Source organism: Enoplosus armatus, chromosome 16 (genome assembly GCF_043641665.1).
Source record: "Enoplosus armatus isolate fEnoArm2 chromosome 16, fEnoArm2.hap1, whole genome shotgun sequence".
Taxonomy (NCBI): Eukaryota; Metazoa; Chordata; class Actinopteri; order Centrarchiformes; family Enoplosidae; genus Enoplosus; species Enoplosus armatus.
In genome coordinates, this window is record NC_092195.1 from 977,562 (window position 1) to 996,085 (window position 18,524).

The window sequence follows — 18,524 nt, forward strand, 5'->3', positions numbered from 1 at the left end:
ACATTGACCCAGGATTTTCTGGCTCGTTGGTCTAGGGGTATGATTCTCGCTTTGGGTGCGAGCGGTCCGGGATTCAAATCCCGGACGAGCCCTAGCCATGAACACCTAACACCTAAACTTTATAACTTTGCTATTTCAATAAAATCTTTGTTAGGCAATGACTGACAAAAGCTAGAATAGCTACAAATCCTTCAGAGGACTGAAGAACCTGCTCCTTCTCCACAAGTGAGTCTGTTGGCATCATTGCAGGTTTCCACTCACGGTCCCTCAAAGATAAGGGACACAGTGGAACACTGTAAACGGGGATGAAAGCTGAGTCTTTCTTTGCAAGACAGCATGATTCTCGTGGCTCTTTGGTTTAAGTCTAATCCCTGACGAACCCTTGCCAAAAACAGGTTGTTGGGTGTAACGTAACTCTTTAACTTTGGACTACCAATAATGTCTTTGTTAGACCGTGACTCACACAATGTAGAATCGTTCTATATTGTGTGTGCGTGTATTTTTGGCCATTTTGTGCCTTTTATTAAAAGAGAGTAGAGAGAAACGAGGGGGGGGGGGGGGGGGGTGAGGAACAACATGCCAACAAGGCTTGATCCAGGGGCGGTGTGGTTCGCGGTCTTCGCATGAAACCCCTAAGTCACCAGGGCACCCCAAACAACATTTAAACTGGTCGCTCTGTTGGCTAACATTATTTCTTCATCCCTCCTGCCCCCCCCCCCCTTTTTCTTTTAGATGTCCTATAACATGGTGTGGATGTGCAAAGACAACTGCTGTGTAAAGACAGCTCAGATCCAGATCCACTACAGGTGAGACCACTTTATGTCACTCGACTCAAACTCACATACTGACTATGAAAAGAAAATAACCCGTTGTGAGTTTTTTTTTATTTTTTATTAAATCATAGCAAGAAATCTACTGTAATTATAAAACTGACCCAAAGTCAGTGTTGGGCAGCTACTCAAGTCTGAATCTTGTGTATGAAAGGATGTTTCTTCCATGTTGTCCTCCTTAGTTGCTATGTTGCTTGGCGGGTTAGCAGATGAACTTTGTCTTTTCGACATTGGCCAGATGGATGTAGCTGGTTAAACTATGAACGTCCCTCCCCAGCTGAACTTGACAAGACTCAGTTATGATCCAGAGCAGAACTTTGTACTTTTGTCTTTAAGAGGAGGAGTTGTGTAGTGAGTACCTCAGATTGCACCGACCGCAGATGGTTTTAGCGTGTTAGCCCGATTCTTTTGTTGGAAGCCCAAGAACAAATTGGAGCAATATTCACTTCACAGATGTAAACTTTATTTCGGTCACAGGTAAAGTAAATGCAGCGCTGGGCTCGGAGTGACAGAGCTCTCGCAGGATCTCAGTCAGAAGGAGCCCCGATGTCTGAAAATTATTCATATTTATCTTCTCGGGATGAGGCCTGCCCTGTACAGAGGTTGGACTTACTGAAATAAATCATGTGTGGATGTTGGTGGTACGGCGTAAATCTAACTGATAAAATAGAGGAGTTTCAGCTATCTCCTGGTATGAAAACCAGTTCTAATCAGTCATATCCTCAAAGACGTACATTGTGCTCAGTAGAAAAGTACAAAACAGGATCATAGGTTCAGTGGAGAAATACAGAATACATACAATCAGAATACATGATAGCTCGAAACATAGCCAATTATAACATTTCCCCCTTTTGACATGATTTTATCATGTCAATAAAATACAGGTGAGAATGTTATTTCTGTATTGTATCCCAACTCCATGCAGCAGCCAGCTCAACAGGCCCCCAAACTGTGAGTGACTAACCGCCATGAGTTGCAACACAATAATTCTATTATATCAACACAAATAAAAATCTCATAATCGTATAGTGGATATGTAAGCATGTCTTCATTGCATTGAGCAGTCTATATGTATGCCAGTATGTGTAAGCTGTTCTTCCTTGCATTTACCAGCAGCAAGCAGTTCTTCATTGCACACGCATGTGGAAATAGTAAACAGAGCCATGCTGATTAAACAAAACAATTATATGGTAAAAGCATAAGCTAAACAGTTCATATCAGGAGTAGCCGTCATGGTACCGGGAACAGAACCTCTTTCCCAGGAGAGTACAACCTTCCACAACTCTACTGATAACATGTCTGCAATGAGCACAATAATCATAAGAAAAAACTATGAGTCTCACGCCTGTACGTGTATGTAATGCTATATGTGGGTATGTGGTAACTTTAGCAAAACCTGTATATATAGGGGTTCAGGAGTATAAATCTTCGTCAGCATCCTTGTAAACTTCAGTCTCATCCTCTCCGGGCTCAGAGAGGGAGACCAGTGGAACAGTTTCTCCTGCATGTTGTGATAATTGGTAAGGAGGTGGTGTGGGGAATTTATCATTAATGGCTGTGGTAATACACTTTAGACAGAGGTGCCTGATGCATGGTATGCAGCAACATCCACATAAGGTTAACACAGTCACTGCAACAACTAGTGAAAGAAACTCAGACATAATTAATGTTTTCCACTTGCCAAAGGCTCTGTTTAGCCAATCAGATAACGGATTGTCTATCCCAGAGTGTTCTGCTAACTCTTCCGACATAGTTTTGAGGCCAGAAAGGGCTCGAGTTATGGAGCCATCTGGGGCTGTATTGTTAGGGATGAACACACAGCAATCTTGGGAAAAGGAGGAAGTCAAGGGCCATTCTATTTTGGTAAGTCATCAGAGAAGTAGCCGCCAATTGTTCATGTAATCCGGCAATGGCATCTCTAGTCATATTATTGAGCCTTTGAACATTAAAATGAAGGTAATTAATTCTATCCACATTTTTGTTTATCGTGGACCACCAGAACAGGGATGACTCAAACCCTGCGGCGACTCAAACCCTGCGGCGACTTGGTCAACCAATTTATATTCATCAGGTACACCTCTGGGGACTCCAATTGCATCTATGTAGGTCGGGGAGTTCTGATATAAGTCAAATGATAGTTACAGCCGCTCGAGTACTACAACCTAGTCTCCACAGTGGAGTGTTTTTGGAAGATTTTGTCAGTTGAGGTCTGTCCAGTCTCTGGTAGGTTCTCATCTCCAGTGTTGTAGTCATTGTCAGTCGGTGAGGTTCCTAAGTAAGTCCGAACCAATGTCAATGTTCTCTCTGTAGGGTCTTGACTCTGTCTCCAGACAACAATACCTTCACACAGTGTGATGTAGCCTCTGCTACTTTGTACGGCCCCTTCCACCTGGGGGAGGACCAATTGAGCTTATTGACTTTCCTTAGGACCCAGCTTCCCACTTCAACAGGAGATGTGTCGTGGTCCTGTTCTTTGGTGAGTATTTCCATGACCTGTTGAGAGATGCTCATCACAGTGTTATTCAGTAGATTAACATACTCACTCAGATCTTCATAATGTAATAATACTGGTGGTGTGTCTGTTGGTGCAGTAGTAAATGGACAGGGCATTTTCCTTCCTGTCAAAATCTCGTGGGCTGACATTCATTGTCGCATTTGGAGTGGATCTCAGGTTAAATAGCACTATAGGGAGGGCTTCGATCCAGGTTTTGTGTCTGCGCAGACTTCAGCCAATCCTTCTTTGATAGTACGATTAGCCCTTTCTACTAGTCCCTGAGATGCTGGATGGTAAACTGCACCGAACTTATATTTGATCCCAAACATCCTTTCTACTTCTCCTAACTCCTCATTGGAGAAATGAGTGCCGTTGTCAGATCTTATTACTTCTGGTACTCCCAATCTGGGAATGATTTCCCTTGTTAGCCATTTTATGACTTCTTTCCCTTTTTCAGTTTTGGTAGGTGTGGCTTCAACCCACCTTGAGAATGGATCCACACAGACTAAGAGATATCTCTTGCCCTCATATCTGTGATCTGCACCCATGTCAGTGAAATCAATCACTATCTCCTTCCATGGGGCATCAGGAACTGGAAAACTTCCTAGTCCTGCCTTGAGTGAAACATTTGAATTAAAGTGATTACAGATTTCACATGACTGTACAAAATATTTAGTGATGTCTTTAAGGTGGGGTGCCACCAATGCTGAGAAATGAGAGCTGTTACTTTTGAGCTTGCACAGTGACCTCTACTGTGGGCTTCTTGGCATAGCAAATTCAGTGGTCTAGCCGGAGCTACTATCTTGCCTTCGTGATTTCTCCAGAGCCCTTTATCATCCTTTATGGCTCCTTTTTCTTTCCACGCCTGTTTTTCAGACGGGGCAGCTGCTTCTTGCAGCTCTTTGATGTTTTGTACGCATAGGTCCCTATTTGGTTTATCTTTTACTCCTTTTTGTGTCATTTGTCGATTTACATTGTATCCTGCTATCGCTTTTGCTGCCATATCTGCTGCATTATTTCCTCTTGCTATTCTGCCATCTTCTTTTTGATGTCCTCTGCACTTGACTATGGCTACTTGTTGTGGCTCTAATAATGCATAGTAAAGGTCGAGTAGTTGGTTCAAATGTTTAACAGCGGTGCCAGATGAGGTCACAAAACCTTTCCTTCTCCAGTGACACATGTCTACGTGTACAGCTTGCACTGCATAGGCTGAGTCAGTGTAGATAGTCACAATTTTGTCGTTTGCTAGTCTACATGCTTCAGTAATAGCCACCAATTCTGCCATTTGTGCTGACGCAAGTTGAGGTATTATGTGCGCTTGTCTTGTCTCTAGGCCAGTGTGTGTTTCTTCTACCACAGCATATGACGTTAGTAGTGCGCCAGTCGGTGAGTGATGACTATGTCCATCACAATAGAGAGTCATTTGAGCGTCTTGAATTGGTTCTTGTTGTAGTGTGGAGTGTAGTTGCATTTCTTTGTTGGTTTCTGCTACACAGTCATGGTCTTGTCTAGTGTCCATCTGTGCGGCCATGTTGGCACCTGCACTGGTAAAATGGATGTGGGGTTTGCTAAGAAGTTGTTGTAGGCCTTGGATCCTATGTGCTGATAGTGTAAATGCATTGGAGTCAAGAAATGCTTTTACTCCATGAGTAGTATGTACAATGGTTTGGTTGGTCATTGTAATGTGGGAGGTCTTTTGTATCGCTTTGCCTATAGCTGCTACATGTCTTACACACGTAGGATGTCCTATTTCTACATTGTCCAATTTTGAGCTGTAGTACATTAACACTTTTCTGTCTGTTGTATTCCTACTCCCCCCCTTTGGAAAAAGAATGCCGTTGACAAAGCCGTTCTTTTTATCAACATCCAGATGAAACGGTTCACAGTAGTTGGGAGTATGTAGGTTGCATGCTGTAGATAGTGCTGTTTTAACGTTCACAAACGCTTTTTCCGCTGTTGCTGTCCATTGTAGGGGAGAGTTGTAGTTTTTGTACCCTACCTGTGTAATTAATGCTCTCAGAGGTTCTACCAGGCCAGAGAAATCAGGTACAAAGTTCTTACTGTAGGTGACCAGACCCAGGAATTGCATCATGGACTGTGTCTGTGTGGTGGAGGTGAGGACCCGATCAAGAAGCTTCTACACAGAGTCTATTACTCTGTGCGCTTGATCGTTGAGGGTTTTCCCAGTCTATTCACTCGTTTTAATTCACCACCTTCTGTAACACCTTAACTAAAATATCCCCTCTTATGCTATTCCAATCCCCCATGCACACAACTACTTGAGATCTGTGTTAGTGCAGGAATTTACGAGCAGTTTGTACTATCCGATACACTGACACATGCACAGTAAAAATATCAATCAAGTAGGAAACCACCCCACATTTTTATGAAAAATAACAAACTTATCCCTGTGTCCTCATAAAGATTTTATCTTTACAATTATACTTTACAATATTAATTTTTTTAGTCGTCCGCTCGACAGGAGTCTTCACCTATCGTGGCATCGCCTTTCGCGACATCGGGACAATCAAACTTCTCCCGGCATCGGGCTTACCCCGGAATCAAAAATGACCTTTAATAATTTAGAAGACAATATGCCTTTTATTCCAGCCGATTCAAACTAAACTAGGACACTTATTCACTTTCCCTCACGTGAGACTATGTGTTTTTTACTTTACATGTGACCATTTCAGTAAAAATCAAACAATCATTAATCATTCTCCAAAAGAAAATTACTATGCTTTTAGCGATCAGAGAATAATCTTATTCAGACAATTTGTTTTGGTATGCCCAATGTGCAGAAATTTCAAGTAGAAAGTTTTCTGCTTACCTTTTTGTTTCAGGCACCTGGAATTGTCTGAAAAAGAGTCTCCTTTGATCGACTCTGGCGGTCCTCAATCGGACGCAGTCTCAGCGTCAGCCAATCCGGGTCAACGGCTCTAGCTTTAGCAATGGAAAAAGACGAAAGCCCTCGGCCACTGACAAGCCACTGCTCAAAGGTTATGACAATATCTTGTGAATCAGTTAATTGTTGAAGTTTAGGCTCTTTAGAAAACCAAGATTGCCCGTACTGAGAGTCTCCCTGCTGGAGGACTCTCAGGACAAGTGATAAAGTGCTTGCAAGGTGCCATGCAAGGTGCTGGTCTCCATCGGGAGCAACTTAGGGTTCAATGTCTTGCTCAAGGACACTTTGACATGACGGGGGCAGCTGGGGATTGAACCCCCAACCCGCTCTAACCAGCTTTACCTCCCGTGCGACAGTGCTAACCACTGCGCTACCATGCCACCCAAGTGCCTTGTGCTGGAGAACTGACCAGGTCTACATCACCAAGAGGACTCTTCTGTGGCAGGGATAACCCAGGCACAGGCAAAGTTTGTGCTTGGACCTCCAATTGGAGGAGAGTGGGGGCAGTTTTGCTCCAGAGTGATGTCCAGTGGGTAGTGAGGCCAGTCAGTTGCTTCTGAAGGAAATTTAACAGTTATCAACATCATTATTCTGTTATTGAGAAGGAGGGTTACCACAACCCTCTGACTGGTGTGTCGACCGCAGCCTAACCTGTCTAATGGTTACTGTTTATTCCTGTCTGTCCCTGAAGGTAGCAGGGGAGCGCAGCAGTTTGATTGGGCGCATCTGGGCCAGGTGCTATAAAGGCCAAGCCCAGTTGCCATTCTCGCTCGTTCTCAATTCAATCCAATTCAATTCAACTTAATTTATTTATATAGCGGCAAATCACAACAAAAGTCATCTCATGACACTTTACAAATAGAGCAGGTTTAGAACGACTCTTTATAATGTTCTCTCGTTATTCCCTTTGTTGTCGTTTGTGTTAAAATTAATGTAATTTATTGTCATCTGTGTCCATTTCCGAATTGGTCATGGCCTTTGAGCCAGGTAATGAGAATAGTTTAAAGAAATGTTCTCATTGCATAAGTGGAAGTTTGCATATTAGTTCAGGAAGTTTCAATTATGAACATGGGGGTCACATTTCCAGAACCTTCACATTCCTAATCTAGCATGCGAACCAAATGGCTGCGACGCATGCACTGACAGGAACCAGGAAAAGAGATCATATTTCTCCAATATTAGCTTTTCTGCACTGACTCCCTGTAAAATCCAGAATAGAATTTAAAATCCTTCTCCTCACCAACAAAGCTCTTACTGGTCAGACACAATCATATCCTTATGAGCACATACTACCCTATTACTCCACTAGAGCACTGCACTCCCAGTATGCAGGGTTGCTTGTGGTTCCCAGAGTCTCAAAGTAGAATGGGAGCCAGAGCCTTCAGCTATCAAGCTCCTCTCCTGTGGAAGCTCACAGTTTGGGTCCGGGAGGCTGACACAGTCTCTAATTTTAAGAGTAGGCTTAAAATTTTCCCTTTTGTAACTTTCCTTTTTGTAAGCCCCTTGAACACGAGATCATACGTCATCATCAAAAACCTTAACATACTAAAAAAGAATACTACCTAGGCTTCAGGAGTGGGGGAATATAACAAGGATCCCAACCTCTCCTCTTCAGTATGTTATTCAGCTTAACCCTGCTTAGCTTTTTGCCCAAGTCTTGTCAGAATCAGAATCAGAATTACTTTATTGATCCACGGGGGGAGCTGTACACTTACTTGTGAGCTACAGGTCCCATACTGTTAAGGTTAGGGTAAGGGGTAGGGAAAGTCTCAAGGAAATTACTGTAAGTCAATGAAGTGTGTGTAATTGTGATGGTCACAGAATTCCGGAGGACCATTGATGCCTTTATTGCATCATCATTCTAGAACATTATAGAAGCTGCAGTTAGTTAACACCCAGTCAGACACAGCTTCAGAAGGCAATACAGTCGGGCTAGACAGGACTTGGTTATCATTTAGGAAGACACAATGACTCCGACAATTCAGCACGATTATTTTTAAGGACGAGAGGAGCATCTGCTGCATGAATGGACAAGAGGAAACAACAGGAAATTGCTTTAAGAAGAGACCTCTTGGCGGCCAGTATCCACAGGAGGAACAATTAAAGTGACCAACTGCTTTCAATGTGCATGTGGAAATGTGAGAGATACTTGATGTAAAACTATCCTTTAACTTATCCCTATCCTTGAACTGTAACCAAGCTGTTTGTGTTTGGCTAGTGTTGAGAATGTTCAGTTTTATGTATTTGTTTGTTGGTGTTTGTTGTAACTGTAGAGGATTTTCAAATGGGTTTTGAAGGGTATATGAAAGGTATTTTTATGCATTTATTATGGTCAGTAAATCAGAATCACTTAGGTTACTTAGGTTTGGGGTACCGAAGTTTAGCCTGCGGCCTCTTGGGCCACGCCCCCCTTTCATTTTCAGGGTCAATCAAAGCTTCCTGTGATGTGACTTACATTTTGGCTGGCCACAACAGCAATAATTGGAAATACCAAACATGACATTATCAAGAATGTGGCCAAGGCCGTTGTTTGCTCAGTCTACTTCCAAATTACGTCTTTACTCACTCCAGGGCCACAAGTCAAGCCCTGCTTCAGGTAGTTGCCTTCTGGGGATCGCAGCCCTCTATCCCGCACTCCCGTATAAGGGTCGCTTGGCCAGTAGGGGGCTAAAAGTCAGGCAGCGATGTTGGTTTAATGTGCTTGCTTAGGCAGCACGTCTAATAAATTGGAATCGATGCAGAGAAGATTAGCATGGCCCCTGCGAAAGGATAACACGCAAATTTGTGAAGCGTTTCTACATTTTAAACAGCTCGCATTTCCCCAGGCCGTTGTCCAGAAACTGCTGGGCATGTGTGTCCTATATAAATGGCTGGAATTCCCAATATTCGTTGTGCTTCCTTCCTCATTATGTAGGTAATGCCAGCGGCAAGGAGGCCACACCGAGGCTCACCGAGGCTCACCAAGACTTATCCAACGTGGTCCTGGGAGGGGATGATTAGGTTTGAGGTCCCTAAGTTTAGCCTGCGGCCTCTTGGGCCCTGTCCCCTTTTCATTTTCAAGGTCAATCAAAGCTTCCTGTGATGTGACTTACAGTTTGGCTGGCCACAACAGCAAGGAATTGGAAATACCAAACATGACATTATCAAGAATGTAGGTAAAGCCGTTGTTTGCTTGGTCTACTTCCAAACTACGCCTTTACTCACTCCAGTGTCACAAGTCAAACCCTGCTTGGATAGTTGCCTTCTAGGGATCGCAGCCCTCTATCCCGCACTCCCGTATTAGGGTCGCTTGGCCAGTAGGGGGCTAAAAGTCAGGCAGCGAGTTAGGTCTAATGTGCTTGCTCAGACAGCACATCTAATGAATTGGAATCGATACAGAGAAGATTAGCATGGCCCCTGCGAAAGGATAACACGCAAATTTGTGAAGCGTTTCTACATTTTAAACAGCTCACATTTCCCCAGGCCATTGTCCAGAAACTGCTGGGCATGTGTGTCCTATATAAATGGCTGGAATTCCCAATGTTCGTTGTGCTTCCTTCCTCATTATGTAGGTAATGCCAGCGGCAAGGAGGCCACACCGAGGCTTACCAAGACTTATCCAACGTGGTCCTGGGAGGGGATGATTAGGTTTGGGGTCCCTAAGTTTAGCCTGCGGCCTCTTGGGCCCCGCCCCCTTTTCATTTTCAGCGCCAATCAAAGGTGTGATGTGACTTACACTTTGGCTGGCCACAACAGCAAGAAATTGGAGATACCAAACATGACATTATCAAGAATGTAGGTAAGGCCGTTGTTTGCTTAGTCTACTTCCAAACTACGCCTTTACTCACTCCAGTGTCACAAGTCAAACCCTGCTTGGATAGTTGCCTTCTAGGGATGGCAGCCCTCTATCCTGCTCTCCTGTATAGGGGTCGCTTGGCCAGTAAGGGGTTAAAAGTCAGGTAGCGAGTCAGGTTTAATGTGTTTGCTCAGGCAGCACATCTAATAAATTGGAATCGATACAGAGAAGATTAGCATGGCCCCTGCGAAAGGATGACACGCAAATTCATGAAGCATTTCCACATTTTAAACAGCTCGCATTTTCACAGGCTGTTGTCCAGAAACTGCTGGGCATGTGTGTCCTATATAAGTGGCTGGAATTCCCAATGTTCTTTGTGCTTCCTTCCTCATTATGTAGGCAATGCCAGCGGCAAGGAGGCACACCGAGGCTCACCAAGTGTTGTCCGACGTGGTCCTGGGAGGCGATTATTAGGTTTTGGGCCCCGAAGTTTAGCCTGCGGCGTCTTGGGCCCCGCCCCCTTTTCATTTTTAGGCCCAATCAAAGGTGTGATGTGAGTTACAGTTTGGCTGGCCACAACAGCAAGGAATTTGAAATACCAAACATGACATTATCAAGAATGTAGGTAAGGCCGTTGTTTGCTCAGTCTACTTCCAAACTATGCCTTTACTCACTCCAGTGTCACAAGTCAAACCCTGCTTGAGGGAGTTGCCTTCTGGGGATCGCAGCCCTCTATCCCGCACTCCCGTAAAAGGGTCGCTAGGCCAGTAGGTGGGTAAAAGTCAGGCAGCGAGTTAGGTTCCTGCTCAGGCAGCACATCTAATAAATTGGAATCAATACAGAGAAGATTAGCATGGCCCTTGCAAAAGGATGACACGCAAATTCATGAAGAGTTCCCACTTTTTAAACAGCTCACATTACCACAGGCTGTTGTCCAGAACCTGCTGGGCATAGTTTTGACGCCAGAAAGGGCTCGAGTTATGGAGCCATCTGGGGCTGTATTGTTAGGGATGAACACACAGCAATCTTGGGAAAACATAGCACACACACCACCTCTTTCAGCTTGAGAAAATCAAGGGCCATTCTATTTTGGTAAGTCATCAGAGAAGTAGCCGCCAATTGTTCATGTAGTCCGGCAATGGCATCTCTAGTCATATTATTGAGCCTTTGAACTTTAAAATGAAGGTAATTAATTCTATCCACATTTTTGTTTACAGTGACCCACGAAAACAGGGATGACTCAAACCCTGCGGCGACTTGGTTAACCAATTTATATTCATCAGGTACACCTCTGGGGACTCCAATTGCATCTATGTAGGTCAGGGTGTTCTGATATAAGTCAAATAATAGTTACAGCCGCTCGAGCCTCACTGGAGACATGCCACGTGCCAGCCTGCTTCAAGGCCTCCACCATCATCCCCGTCCCCAAAAAACCAGGGCCCACAGGATTAAATGACTACAGACCCGTCGCCCTGACCTCTGTGGTCATGAAATCATTTGAACGCCTGGTTTTGTCCCACCTCAAATCCATCACAGACTCTCTGCTGGACCCCCTGCAGTTCGCCTACAGAGCCAACAGGTCTGTAGACGACGCCGTCAACCTGGCTCTACACTTCATCCTCCAGCACCTGGACTCCGCAGGATCCTATGCCAGGATCCTGTTTGTGGACTTCAGCTCTGCCTTCAACACGATCGTCCCGGCTCTTCTTCAGGACAAGCTCTCCCAGCTGAACGTGCCTGACCCCACCTGCAGGTGGATCACAGATTTCCTGTCTGACAGGAAGCAGCACGTGAAGCTGGGGAAACACGTCTCAGACTCGCGGACGATCAGCACCGGCTCCCCTCAAGGCTGCGTTCTTTCTCCTCTACTCTTCTCCCTGTACACCAACAGCTGCACCTCCAGTCACCAGTCTGTCAAGCTCCTGAAGTTCGCGGACGACACCACCCTCATCGGACTCATCTCTGGAGAGGATGAGTCTGCCTACAGGTGGGAGATTGACCATCTGGTGACCTGGTGCAACAGCAACAACCTGGAGCTTAACGCTTCAAAGACAGTGGAGATGGTTGTAGACTTCAGGAAGAGCGCAGCCCCACCCGCCCCCATCACCCTGTGTGACTCTGCAGTGGACACTGTGGAGTCCTTCCGTTTCCTGGGCTCCATCATCAGCCAGGACCTCCGGTGGGAGCTGAACATCAGCTCCGTCATCAAGAAAGCCCAACAGAGGATGTACTTCCTGAGGCAGCTGAGGAAGTTTAACCTGCCACAAAAAATGCTGGTTCACTTCTACACTGCCATCATAGAGTCCATCCTCACCTCCTCCATCACCGTCTGGTACGCTGCTGCCTCCACCAAGGACAGACGCAGACTGCAGCGTATCATCCGCTCTGCAGAGAGGGTGATCGGCTGCAACCTCCCATCTCTTCAGGACCTGTACTCCTCCAGGACCCTGAGGAGAGCAGGGAAGATCGCTGCCGACCCCTCCCACCCCGGACACCATCTGTTCGACCCCCTCCCCTCTGGCAGGAGGCTGCGGTCCATCAGGACCAAAACCTCTCGCCACAAAAACAGTTTCTTCCCCTCTGCAGTCAACCTGACAAACTCTCACTGACCCCCCCCCAGAACACAAACACAAGCTATACGTTATATTAACGTACATCACCCCTGTCCCCACTGCGTTACATTAACGCACCCACCCCCTACTGGACACTTTATCTGGACACTTTACTTTATTCTGGTCACTGCACTGAAGTTATTTATCTTATCTTATTTTTTATTTTTATTTTTATTCTTATTCTTATTTTAGCTTTTATATTCTACTTATTTGTTATCAAAACAATAGCACCTTCAGACCACAGCAAATTCCTTGTAATGTATGTTACTTGGCAATAAACAGTTTCTGATTCTGATTCTGATTCTGAGTACTACAACCTAGTCTCCATAGTGGAGTGTTTTTGGAAGGTTTCGTCAGTTGAGGTCTGTCCAGTCTCTGGTAGGTTCTCATCTCCAGTGTTGTAGTCATTGTCAGTCGGTGAGGTTCCTAAGTCAGTCCGAACCTCAGTCAATGTTCTCTCTGTTGGGTCTTGAGTCAGTGCACAGTGCGTCTTATGGATCCAGTTGCTCAGTCTGTCTTCAGACAACCATACCTTCACACAGTGTGATGTAGCCTCTGCTACTTTGTACGGTCCCTTCCACCTGGGGGAGGACCAATTGAGCTTATTGACTTTCCTGAGGACCCAGCTTCCCACTTCAACAGGAGATGTGTCGTGGTCCTGTTCTTTGGTGAGTATTTCCGTGACCTGTTGAGAGATGCTCATCACACTGTTATTCAGTAGTTAATTATACTCAGATCTTCATACTGTAATAATACAGGTGGTGTGTCTGTTGGTGCAGTAGTAAATGGACAGGGCATTTTCCTTCCTGTCAAAATCTCATGTGGGCTGACATTCATTGTCGCATTTGGAGTGGATCTCAGGTTAAATAGCACTATAAGGAGGGCTTCGATCCAGGTTAGTTTTGTGTCTGCGCAGACTTTAGCCAATCCTTCTTTGATAGTACGATTAGCCCTTTCTACTAGTCCCTGAGATGCTGGATGGTAAACTGCACCGAACTTATATTTGATCCCAAACATCCTTTCTACTTCTCCTAACTCCTCATTGGAGAAATGAGTGCCGTTGTCAGATCTTATTACTGCTGGTACTCCGAATCTGGGAATGATTTCCCTTGTTAGCCATTTTATGACTTCTTTCCCTTTTTCAGTTTTGGGAGGTGTGGCTTCAACCCACCTTGAGAATGGATCTACACAGAGACTAAGAGATATCTTTTGCCCTCAACTCTGTGATCTGCACCCATGTCAGTGAAATCAGTCACTATCTCCTTCCATGGGGCATCAGGAACTGGAAAACTTCCTAGTCCTGCCTTGAGGGAAATCTTTGGATTGGGGCAGCTGCTTCTTGCAGCTCTTTGATGTTTTGTACACATAGGTCCCTATGTGGTTTATCTTTTACTGCTTTTTGTGTCATTTGTCGATTTACATTGTATCCTGCTATCGCTTTTGCTGCCATATCTGCTGCATTATTTCCTCTTGCTATTCTGCCATCTTCTTTTTGATGTCCTCTGCACGTGACTATGGCTACTTTGTTATTCAGAGAGGGTGAGTGGCACAGTGCCCGAGTGAGGACCCGATCAAGAAGCTTCTACACGGAGTCTATTACTCTGTGCTTGATCGTTGAGGGTTTTCCCAGTCTATTCACTCGTTTTAATTCACCAACTTCTTCAACACCTTAACTAAAATATCCCCTTTTATGCTATTCCAATCCCCCGTGCACACAACTACTTGAGATCTGTGTTAGTGCAGAAATTTTCGAGCAGTCTGTACTGTCCAATACACTGACACATGCACAGTAAAAATATCAATAAAGTAGGAAACCACCCCACATTTGAAAAAAAAAACTTATCCCTGTGTCCTCATAAAGATTTTATCTTTACAATTATACCGGGAATTTTTTATTTATTTATTTTTTTAGTCGTCCGCTCAACAGGAGTCTTCACCTATCGTGGCATCGCCTTTCGTGGCATCGCCTTTCGCGGCATCGCCTTTCGCGACATCGGGACAATCAAACTTCTCCCGGCATCAGACTTCCCTGGCATCGCCTTTCGCGGCATCAGGACAATCAAACTTCTCCCGGCATTGGGCTTACCCCGGAATCAAAAATGTCCTTTAATAATTTAGAAGACAATATGCCTTTTATTCCAGCCGATTCAAACTAAACTAGGACACTTATTCACTTTCCCTCACGTGAGACTATGTGTTTTTTACTTTACATGTGACCATTTCAGTAAAAATCAAACAATCATTAATCATTCTCCAAAAGAAAATTACTATGCTTTTAGCGATCAGAGAATAATCTTATTCAGACAATTTGTTTTGGTATGCCCAATGTGCAGAAATTTCAAGTAGAAAAGAGGTTTTCTGCTTACCTTTTTGTTTCAGGCGCCTGGTATTGTCTGAAAAAGAGTCTCCTTTGATCGACTCTGGCGGTCCTCAATCGGACGCAGTCTCAGCGGCAGCCAATCCGGGTCAACGGCTCTAGCTTTAGCAATGGAAAAAGACGAAAGCCCCAGTCTGATCTCGGCCACTGACAAGCCACTGCTCAAAGGTTATGACAATATCTTGTGAATCAGTTAATTGTTGAAGTTTAGGCTCTTTAGAAAACTGAGATTGCCCGTACTGAGAGTCACCCTGCTGGAGGACTCCTCGTGGACAAGTGCCTTGTGGTGGAGAACTGACGAGGTCTACATCACCAAGAGGACTCTTCTGTGGGAGGGATAACCCAGGCACAGGCAAAGTTTGTGCTTGGACCTCCAATTGGAGGGGAGTGGGGGCAGTTTTGCTCCAAAGTGATGTCCAGTGGGTAGTGAGGCCAGTCAGCTGCTTCTGAAGGAAATTTAACAGTTATCAACATCATTATTCTGTTATTGAGAAGGAGGGTTACCACAACCCTCTGACTGGTGTGACGACCGCAGCCTAACCTGTCTAATGGTTACTGTTTATTCCTGTCTGTCACTGAAGGTAGCAGGGGAGTGCAGCAGTTAGTCTGATTGGGAGCATCTGGGCCAGGTGCTATAAAGGCCAAGCCCAGTTGCCATTCTCGCTCGTTCTCTCGTTATTCCCTTTGTTGTTGTTTGTGTTAAAATAAATGTATTTCATTGTCATCTGTGTCCATTTCCGAATTGGTCATGGCCTTTGAGCCACGTTATGACAATAGTTTAAAGAAAAGTTCTCATTGCATAAGTGGAAGTTTGCATATTAGTTCAGGAAGTTTGAATTATGAACGTGGGGGTCACATTTCCAGGACCTTCACATTCCCAATCTAGCATGCGAACTTCCAAGACCAATAACCTAAATTTGAAAACCAGTATGGAAGTTTGACATTCATTGTGCTGCTGTCCAGAGAACATGTCCTTTAACTCCCACATAAAACAAACTTCAAGGAATGCCTTTTTTCACCTATGTAACATTGCAAAAATCAGGAACATCCTGTCTCAAACAGAAAAACTAGTCCATGCATTTGTTACTTCTAGGCTGGATTATTGTAATTCCTTTTCATCAGGCTGCCCCAATAAGTCCCTGAAGACTCTCCAGTTGATCCAAATGGCTGCGACGCATGCACTGACAGGAACAAGGAAAAGATAATATTTCTCCAATATTAGCTTCTCTGCAGGTGCTCCCTGTAAAATCCAGAATAGAGTTTAAAATCCTTCTCCTCATCTACAAAGCTCTTACTGGTCAGACACAATCATATCCTTATGAGCACATACTACCCTATTACTCCACTAGAGCACTGCACTCCCAGTATGCAGGGTTGCTTGTGGTTTCCAGAGTCTCAAAGTAGAATGGGAGCCAGAGCCTTCAGCTATCAAGCTCCTCTCCTGTGGAAGCAGCTCACAGTTTGGGTCCGGGAGGCGGACACAGTCTCTAATTTTAAGAGTAGGCTTAAAATTTTCCCTTTCGTAACTTTCCTTTTTGTAAGCCCCTTGAACACGAGATCATACGTCATCATCACAAACCTTAACATACTAAAAAAGAATACTACCTAGGCTTCAGGAGTGGGGGAATATAACAAGGATCCCAACCTCTCCTCTTCAGTATGTTATTCAGCTTAACCCTGCTTAGCTTTTTGCCCAAGTCTTGTCAGAATCAGAATCAGAATTACTTTATTGATCCTCGGGGGGAAACTGTACACTTACTTGTGAGCTACTGGTCCCATACTGTTAAGGTTAGGGTAAGGGGTAGGGTAAGTCTGAAATTACTGTAAGTCAATGAAGTGTGTGTAATTGTGATGGTCACAGAATTCTGGAGGGCCATTGATGCCTTTATTGCATCATCATTCTAGAACGTTATAGAAGCTGCAGTTAGTGAACACCCAGTCAGACACAGCTTCAGAAGGGAATACAGTCGGGCTAGACAGGACTTGGTTATCATTTAGGAAGAAACAATGACTCCGACAATTCAGCAGGATTATTTTTAAGGACGAGAGGAGCATCTGCTGCATGAATGGACAAGAGGAAACAACAGGAAATTGCTTTAAGAAGAGACCTCTTGGCGGCCAGTATCCACAGGAGGAACAATTAAAGTGACCAACTGCTTTCAATGTGCATGTGGAAATGTGAGAGATACTTTCTATCTATCCTTTAACTTATCCCTATCCTTGAACTGTAACCAAGCTGTTTGTGTTTGGCTAGTGTTAAGAGTGTTCAATGAGTGTTTTATGTATTTGTTTGTTGGTGATTGTTGTAAGTGTAGAGGATTTTTGAATGGGTTTTGAAGGGTATATTAAAGGTATTTTTATGCATTTATTATGGTCAGTAAATCAGAATCAGAATCAGAATTACTTAGGTTTGGGGTCCCGAAGTTTAGCCTGCGGCCTCTTGGGCCCCGCCCCCTTTTCATTTTCAGGGTCAATCAAAGCTTCCTGTGATGTGACTTACAGTTTGGCTGGCCACAACAGCAAGGAATTGCAAATACCAAACATGACATTATCAAGAATATAGGTAAGGCCGTTGTTTGCTTAGTCTACTTCCAAACTACGCCTTTACTCACTCCAGTGTCACAAGTCAAACCCTGCTTCAGGGAGTTGCCTTCTGGGGATCGCAGCCCTCTATCCCGCACTCCCGTATAGGGGTCGCTTGGCCAGTAGGGGGCTAAAAGTCAGGCAGCGAGTTAGATCCAATGTCCTTGCTCAGGCAGCACATCTAATAAATTGAAATCAATGCAGAGAAGGTTAGCATGGCCCATGCAAAAGGATAACACGCAAATTCATGAAGCGTTTTCACATTTTAAACAGCTTACATTTCCCCAGGCTGTTGTCCAGAAACTGCTGGGCATGTGTGTCCTATTTAAGTGGCTGGAATTCCCAATGTTCTTTGTGCTTCCTTCCTCATTATGTAGGCAATGCCAGCGGCAAGGAGGCCACACCGAGGCTCACCAAGACTTGTCCGACGTTGTCCTGGGAGGGGACGATTAGGTTTTGGGCCCCGAAGTTTAGCCTGCGGCCTCTTGGGCCCCGCCCCCTTTTCATTTTTAGGCCCAATCAAAGGTGTGATGTGACTTACAGTTTGGCTAGCCACAACAGCAAGGAATTGCAAATACCAAACATGACATTATCAAGAATGTAGGTAAGGCCGTTGTTTGCTTAGTCTACTTCCAAACTACGCCTTTACTCACTCCAGTGTCACAAGTCAAACCCTGCTTCAGGGAGTTGCCTTCTGGGGATCGCAGCCCTCTATCCCGCACTCCCGTATAGGGGTCGCTTGGCCAGTAGGGGGCTAAACATCAGGCAGCGAGTTAGATCTAATGTGCTTGCTCAGGCAGCACGTCTAATAAATTGGAATCAATACAGAGAAGATTAGCATGGCCCATGCAAAAGGATGACACGCAAATTCATGAAGCGTTCCCACATTTTAAACAGCTCGCATTTCCCCAGGCTGTTGTCCAGAAACTGATTGGCCAATTTCAAGTT

General features: G+C 44.7%; 7 non-coding genes across 7 annotated transcripts; all 7 read left to right on the forward strand.

Moving 5' to 3' along the window:
• Nucleotides 1-20: 20 nt before the first annotated feature.
• Nucleotides 21-92, forward strand: trnap-ugg (transfer RNA proline (anticodon UGG)). The gene has a single exon. It is a non-coding gene; the product is annotated as a tRNA-Pro (tRNA).
• An 8,834-nt stretch (nt 93-8,926) lies between these two features.
• Nucleotides 8,927-9,033, forward strand: LOC139299522 (U6 spliceosomal RNA). Its single transcript, XR_011598808.1, has one exon. It is a non-coding gene; the product is annotated as a U6 spliceosomal RNA (small nuclear RNA).
• Nucleotides 9,034-9,563: 530 nt separating this feature from the next.
• LOC139299520 (U6 spliceosomal RNA) lies at nt 9,564-9,670 on the forward strand. The gene has a single exon (XR_011598806.1). It is a non-coding gene; the product is annotated as a U6 spliceosomal RNA (small nuclear RNA).
• Nucleotides 9,671-10,186: 516 nt separating this feature from the next.
• On the forward strand, nt 10,187-10,293 carry LOC139299507 (U6 spliceosomal RNA). Its single transcript, XR_011598794.1, has one exon. It is a non-coding gene; the product is annotated as a U6 spliceosomal RNA (small nuclear RNA).
• Nucleotides 10,294-10,806: 513 nt separating this feature from the next.
• Nucleotides 10,807-10,909, forward strand: LOC139299517 (U6 spliceosomal RNA). The gene has a single exon (XR_011598803.1). It is a non-coding gene; the product is annotated as a U6 spliceosomal RNA (small nuclear RNA).
• A 6,831-nt stretch (nt 10,910-17,740) lies between these two features.
• On the forward strand, nt 17,741-17,843 carry LOC139299529 (U6 spliceosomal RNA). Its single transcript, XR_011598815.1, has one exon. It is a non-coding gene; the product is annotated as a U6 spliceosomal RNA (small nuclear RNA).
• Nucleotides 17,844-18,360: 517 nt separating this feature from the next.
• Nucleotides 18,361-18,467, forward strand: LOC139299518 (U6 spliceosomal RNA). The gene has a single exon (XR_011598804.1). It is a non-coding gene; the product is annotated as a U6 spliceosomal RNA (small nuclear RNA).
• Nucleotides 18,468-18,524: the final 57 nt, after the last annotated feature.